The sequence below is a fragment of the Palaemon carinicauda genome, chromosome 29 (genome assembly GCF_036898095.1).
Source record: "Palaemon carinicauda isolate YSFRI2023 chromosome 29, ASM3689809v2, whole genome shotgun sequence".
Lineage (NCBI taxonomy): Eukaryota > Metazoa > Arthropoda > Malacostraca > Decapoda > Palaemonidae > Palaemon > Palaemon carinicauda.
Window position 1 is genome coordinate 3,997,320 of NC_090753.1, and position 7,500 is coordinate 4,004,819.

A 7,500-nucleotide genomic window follows, 5' to 3' on the forward strand; every position below is an offset into this window, starting at 1 on the left:
TGCATGTGTGTATGTGTGTGTGTGTATGTGTGTGTGTGGAGAGAGTAAGTGAAGAAAATCGCTTGGATTGTCAGGTTATGAATAAAAGGAAAGTGAATATAAATGTTTAACATGTTTTAAGTATCAACTCTGTTACGTTTACAGAAAGTTTTCAATTCAATTCAAGCTTGATTGAGTTATATTGTACGAGTAAGGAAGAGTGTATTATCAATTTCGTACACTCCGAGAAAAGAGAATAGAAAATCATTCCTGAATATTATATTATAGATATACTTTCGTTTTACCCATTCCAAAAAGCATGAGACTAACCATAACAAGCCTCAAGACAGCGAATGTATATAAACATACTTTCGAATATCATTCTTCGGCCAGATTAGTCTCCCAGCATCACGTGGTTGGCAATAGGATTTTTACCATTTCCATCTGTTGTCACCTTTATTCCACCTATGAATATCTCGCTATTGGTAATGGCTGTGTCGAAAAGTAATTATCTTTCGCGAAAGGAGCTGCTGTTGGGGGAAGGGGTATTTTTGGTGAAGAAGGGAGTGATTTTCGGCTTCATTTTTTATTTTGAAGGTGTTGTAGAATTCGCTCCCTTTGTGATATTATTTGTAATGCTATTATGTAGTCATAGTTGGCGAGTTCCATTCCTTGAAGAACATTCAATTTATGAAGATACAAAAGTTTACATATTTTTATCTCCTATTTTGGTATATGAAATTGTTTATTCTTTTAAATCTGTATCTCTGTTTTCTTCTATCTTTCCTATCCCTTTGCCCATACCACGTTAGAGTTCTTTTGTGATCGTGTATACAGATACTATCATATCTTAATCTGTCAAGAAACACATTAGCCGCCGTTCACCTGGGATTGGATTACAATACTCTGGCAGAAGCCCAGAGTACAAAGCATGCGAGCCATTCTCCACACCCTTCTGTTGGAAAGATATTGACCTTGATGAATCAAACCTCACCCTGTGCTGTTAGTGCTGGTAGGCTGCAACCGCGTGTACCTGACCACATGCACCAAAGGGTGTTTAACTTCACCCATGGCCCTCACATCTTTCATGCTGATCCACTGTGTTATGTATTATTGTAATAATGTACTGTATTATTTCAAGTGTTACATGTATTGCGCAACATTGCATCATATTGCATGAATAAAACATGTTATGCTTTGTATATAAGTGAAATGATTTATTTTGATATTAGGATTCAAACATTTAGTAATTACCTCAAAGATAGGATGTGATTCTTTATAGTTTTGTACTGGAGTAGGATTTAAGTCTTTTGAGAGCGATGCTCTATTGTTGTTTAGCAATGTTTGGGTTTTGTCAGATTGTGTATGACGCTCCAAACCCACACTTGGGAGTTGGCTGTCATAGAGCAATGTAGTGACAAGATTTATTAAAGTGTATTTTAAGAATACCAACGTATCATTAAATCCCACCAAGAAAAATTGACAATCAAAGATGGGATCAGGTGAGGAATAATTACTAACAGTTCTTCGTCTGTGTTCCAGGTAATCATTACGGTTGTTATGTAGACATCCTATCATCATATTAATTGGCGACGAGGATGGGATCAGCTGAGGAATAATTACTAACAATTCTCCATCTATGTTTCAGGTAATCATTACGGTTGTTATGTAGACATTCTATCATCATATTAATTGGCGACAAGCAGAACCAACACACACAGAAGAAACATTGGGGCTTTTGTAGATTGATGGCCAGCATAAGAGAAGGAGCTTTTGTAGATCGGTGGACAAGAGGAGAAGAAGCCCAATGAAGATTTTCCAAGCAGCAAAACGGAGAAATTTCATCATAGCAAACAAACAAAAGAAAAAGTAAATTTAAGGTTGGGTAGGATACAAAAAAAGTGGGATACAAAGTGACTTCAGAACAGTAACCTATTGTAGGTAATAAGGTAAGAATCAAAATGCCTTTTGATATTGAACATCCTGAACGATTTAGCATCACAGCTGAGCCCAATTCTGTTGCAACACGATGGCAACAGTGGTGTGAGGAATTTAAGATTTATTTAGAAGCATTAGTGAATATAATGGATGCCCAAAGGAAGGCATTATTACTTCATACAGCAGGTAGGGAAGTTCGGGAAGTGTTTAAGACATTGCAGCCTACAGATGACACAAATGAAGCTGCAATTAAGGCTCTTACCACATATTTTGCTCCTCAGGTCAATAAATTTTTTGAAAGATATCAGTTTACGGCGCAGGCTTATCAGAAAGAAAATGAAAGTTTAGATGCATTTGTGACTAGACTAAAGAATTCAGCTGTTTCATGTGAATTTCTAGAGTTAGAAAATTCTATCATAGATCAAGTTATTACACATTGCACATCACAAGAGCTAAGAAAGAAATTATTGCAAGATAAAGATTTAACATTAAAAAAGGTATTGATAACAGGCAGAACTTTAGAAACATCAGATAGGCAAAGTAACACAATAGGTAGTTCTACAAGCAATAGAATGGAAAATTCTAAAATTAATACAGTAGGTTTTAAGTGGAAAACCAATGAGAATCAGAAAAGGAATATGCCAAAGCCTAGTCATAGAAAAGTGCCTAACACTAATGTTCATAAATATCAGAATCAGGCTTATACACAGAAAGAACAGGAAAAACACAAGTATTATAGGTGTGGCAAAACTGATCATCTTGCAAACGAAGCAAATAATTGCCCTGCTACTGGATAAATATGCAAGAATTGCAGAAAGATGGGTAATTTTGCAACTACTTGTAGATTCCCTAAACAGTACGCAAAGAAAATAAATGCTACAGTTGATACTATTGGTCAAGAGAATAATGTGGAAAATGTTCATGATAATCAGATTAGGTCAGAAACTGATTTTGCGCTTCGCATTAATTCCGTCAACAAAGGTGCAAAGAAACATATCATGGTAGAAGTAATCATAAATGGTAAACCAATTTTGATGCAAGTTGACACAGCAGCCGATGTATCAATTATGTCTGAGAAAATGGCTAAAAGCATTCCTAATTTGTCATTAGAAGGTACAAATAGAGTTTTGAAAGGTTATAATGGTTTTGATATTCAGTTAATAGGTGCTTTGAACGTAGAAGTACAGTACAAAGAACAGAAATTAGAGAGAATGCCATTAACAGTAGTAAAAGGTAATGGACAAACTTTGCTAGGTTTAGATTGGCTACAGTATTTGAAGTTAGATTGGCCTAGTATTTTGAAGGTTACAGGTAGACAACATGAACACAAAAGTGAAATATCTGTGGATAATATCATATCAGAGTTTCATGACATATTTGAAGATAAAGTAGGTACAGTAAAGAACGCAAAGGCAAATTTAGTTTTGAAACTTAACAGTCCTCATAGATTTTATGCTCCCAGACCAGTACCGTATGCATTGAAAAGTGCAGTTGAAACAGAAATCAGGAGATTAGAAAATGAAGGTTCCTGAGAAAAAGTTACATATTCAGATTGGGCTATACCATTAGTTACTATTGTGAAGGAAAGTGGACAGGTTAGGTTATGTGGAGATTACAAAGTAACGTTGAGTCCATAACTGCAAGCAGCTCAACATCCATTACCAAGTCTGAAAGATATGTTTGCAACTATGTCTGGATGCAGTTATTTTTTTCTAAGTTAGTTTTAAGATAAGCATTTCAACAGCTTCCCATGGATGAAACTTCACAAGAATTATGTACAGTAAATACATCCTTAGATTTGTTTAGACCAGAGATTACCTTTTGGAGTTGCAAGTACTCCAGCAATATGGCAACAAACTATGGATAAGATTTGTTCAGGAATGCAAGGAGTATTCATTTTGATAGATGATATTTTTATTGCTGGTAAAGACTAAAGAGAACATAGAGAAAGACTGCGAACAGATCTGAAAAAGTTGAAGGAACATAATATTAGAGTAAATAAGAGCAAATGTATTTTAGAAGTTGATTCAGTGGAATACTTAGGTTTTGTAATAAATGGCAAATGTATTCACAAAACTAAAGAGAAGATTAAAGCTGTACAATCAACAAAGGTACCAGAAAATGTTAAGGAATTACAATAATTTCTAGGTTTAGTAACATTTTATGGGTATTTCATTCAGAATTTGTCTACAATTGCACATCCATTGTATAATCTGTTGAATAAGGGTGTAGAATGGAAGTGGATAAAAGAGTGTCACGAATCTTTTGAAAGAATCAAACAGGAAATAACATCACCTGCATTCCTAGTACATTATCAAATGGATATACCAGTTAAATTAGTATGTGATGCATCAAACATAGGTTTAGGTGCAGTATTATCTCATGTAATGCCAGATGGAACAGAAAAACCAATTGCATTCACCTCTAGAGTATTGAACAAGGCAGAAAGGAATTACTCAAAAATAGAAAAGGAAGGTTTAGCATTAGTTTATGGAGTTAAAAAAATTCCATATGTATCTTTATGGTAGGAAAAAGTTCACACTTGTTACAGATCATAAACCTTTATTAGCAATATTGGGTCAAAAAGCAAGTTTACCTACGTTGGTAGCTGCAAGACTACAACGTTGGGCAATTACATTAGCTGCGTACCGCTATGATATAGAATACTGTCCCCCATCTAACATGGGTAACGTAGATGGTTTATCCAGATTACCAGTAGACAAAGCTCCAGAAGAGTATGATGACAGTGTTCTGTTAATTTCTGTATATGATGTACCCATAACTGCAAAAGATGTAGCACACAGTACTAAGAGAGACCCAGTACTTAGTAAGGTTTTAGAGAGTTTAATGACAGGTAGAGACTTATGTGGAAAAGAGGAAAATTGTAAACCGTATAAGGATATATGGTATAAACTGAGTGCAACACAAGGAATAGTGATGAGAGGTTCAAGGGTAGTTATTCATAATTCACTGAGAAATAAGGTATTGTCTGAAATACATGCTGATCACCAAGATATTGTAAGATCAAAGTCAATTGCGAGAACTTGTGTATGGTGGCCAGGTGTAGATAAAGATGTGGAATCTTATGTAAAGAATTGTATGAATTGTGTTATGCAACAGAACAATCCTGAATTTGCTAGAATACACCCGTTGGAGTTACCCAGGTATCCATGGAAATGAGTGCATATAGATTTTGCAGGTCCTTTTTTAAATTTCTTGTTTTTGATAGTAGTAGATGCTTACAGTAAGTAGCCAGAAATCATACCAATGAAGACAACAACGTCTTACGCCACAATAAAAGAGTTAATGCAAATTTTTTCTACACATGGTATTCCAGGAAGAATTGTTACAGATAATGGTCCACAATTTACCTCACTAGAGTTAAAAGAATTTTGTAATGTCAATGGTATAAAGAATACATTTTCAGCAACATATCATCCATCTACCAATGGAGAGGCTGAAAGATTTGTCCAAACATTTAAACACAATATGAAGTGTAGAAAAGCTAATTCAGGTAATATATTTTTGCATGTATCAAAGTTTTTATTGTCTTATAGAACAACGCCGCACAGCACAACAGGTGTGACACCATCAAATTTGTTGATGGGGAGGAGAATAAGGTGCAAGTTAGATTTGTTGTATCCAAGTTTGCAAAGTGATTTAGAAGATAAAGGGTATAGACAAGTAGTAAAGCTTCCTAATGTAAGACATTTTTTATCTTTATCTGATGTCATGGTAAGATCGTGCAACACTCCAGAGAAGTGGGTACCAGGAGAGATTGTAAGAGGGATAGGAAATTTACATTATGATGTTCGTGTTAGTGATAATGTTGTAAAACGTCATGTTCATCAATTATAGCTATTAACAAGAAATACGGTAGAGCATGTGAATGTTAGATATGAGAAACTTAAAGAAGTAGTTAGATCAAATGAGTCAAATATTAACCAAGAGGCTCCAACATCAAATGTAGATTCAGATCCAATTTATGTACCAGTACAAGATGAGGTTAAAGTGCTTCCTAATAGGATTAATAGAGGAAAGCCCCCCCGAGAGATTATATTTATAAAGATTTTTACAATGTCAAGTTAAGGGGGAGGAGACTGTTATGTATTATTGTAAAAATGTACTGTATTATTTCAAGTGTTACATGTATTGCGCAACATTGCATCATATTGCATGAAAAAAACCTGCTATGCTTTGTATATAAGTGAAATGATTTATTTTGATATTAGGATTCAAACATTTAGTAATTACCTCAAAGATAGGATGTGATTCTTTATAGTTTTGTACTGGAGTAGGATTTAAGTCTTTTGAGAGAAATGCTCTTTTGTTGTTTAGTAATGTTTTGATTTTGTCAGATTGTGTATGACGCTCCACACACACACTTAGGAGTTGGCTGTCATAGAGCAATGTAGTGACAAGATTTAATAAAGTGTATTTCAAGAATACCAACGTATCATTAAATCCCACCAAGTAAAATTGACAATCACAGATGGGATCAGGTGAGGAATAATTACTAACAGTTCTTCATCTGTGTTCCAGGTAATCATTACGGTTGTTATGTAGACATCCTATCATCATATTAATTGGCGACGAGGATGGGATCAGCTGAGGAATAAATTACTAACAATTCTTCATCTATGTTCCAGGTAATCATAACGGTTGTTATGTAGACATCCTATCATCATATTACACTGCACAGCTACTAAATATGAAGCTCATTTGGCACGTCATTACTAAGGATGTTAAGGATTGGGTTTGCGTATGTGCTTCCTGCTAAGCTTCAAAAGTACATCGACAAACGGATTCACCTTTCCTCAACCTCAGTATCCTTCTGCCCATATTCATGTCGGTGTATGAGGTCCCCTAACTACATCACAAGGACTCCATTACCTCTTTACTGTCATTGAGTGCTCCACTTGCTAGCCTGAAGCCATTCTCCTACAAACTGTAATTTTCGCCTTATGTAAATCCACCTTTTGTTATAGGGCGATAGCGAGATTTGGTTTACCTGAGCCTATTACTTCTGACAAGGATACCCCTTACACCTCTCAATTGTGGACATCCTTAGTGAATGTCTGCTTAAACCCTGCAGCCAACGGAATTATAGAACATTTTCATTGTCCCCTCAAAGCAGATTTAATGTCCTTCTACAAGGATTCCAACTGGATTACTCAACTTCCCTGGGTCCTCCTGGGACCAATGACCATTCCTAAAGACGCTCTGGATTTCTCAGCAGCTGAAAAGGTGCATGGTAACCCGTTGGTCATCCCTGTCGATTTTTTTCCAATATGCAACCTCCTCCGACAATCCCCAGCGCCTATGTCACGTTTTGGGAAAATCTACTCCATGCCACCACACTTACAAGCTCCTAGCAAAGCAACATATACTGACATATCTACACATGGCAATGCAATTTTTCCTCTGCATCGACAATAGTAAGCCACCAATAATGCCCCCTTACACTGGCTTTTTCCTCGTGATCCGTTGCACACCAATTAATTTCTTGATTAACATTCATGGCAAAAAAAAAAAACATCTTCAGTGATTGCTTAAAACCTTTGTATCTCCTGAAAGATTACC